Below are 447 nucleotides of genomic sequence, written 5' to 3'. Positions count from 1 at the left end.
CCCTTCAGTTGATGTAACATTTATTTTTCTATCAGTCTATCTCTATTCTCACACCATGTTCATTACACAGTGTCTGGGACAGTCAAATGTTGTGTCAAGGCGGATATTTAGATACCTGCACTTCATTTAATAACAGAGACTACCTTGTAACTCCACCCACTTTCACAAAATGAATACTTAAATTCCAGGATTTTCATAAGTGAAAACTCAATTTTGGGAAGATTTTCCTACCCTAAAAGGAAATTTTAGGGAAAATATTTTTATATATCAGTTCCAACCACTGCTTACTGTGAACATAAATATGAATGCTGAGAAGCAAAAGCATAGTCATTGACTGGAAAATTTATGCGTAAGCCCTAGATTACCAATTTACCAGGGTTATGGGTACATTAAAAATGTATGATAGAAAGAGAAACGGTTGTAGTGGAAAGGATGAACCAAAAAACA

This window comes from Mauremys reevesii, linkage group 10 (genome assembly GCF_016161935.1).
Source record: "Mauremys reevesii isolate NIE-2019 linkage group 10, ASM1616193v1, whole genome shotgun sequence".
NCBI lineage: Eukaryota > Metazoa > Chordata > Testudines > Geoemydidae > Mauremys > Mauremys reevesii.
This window is presented reverse-complemented; position numbering follows the sequence as displayed.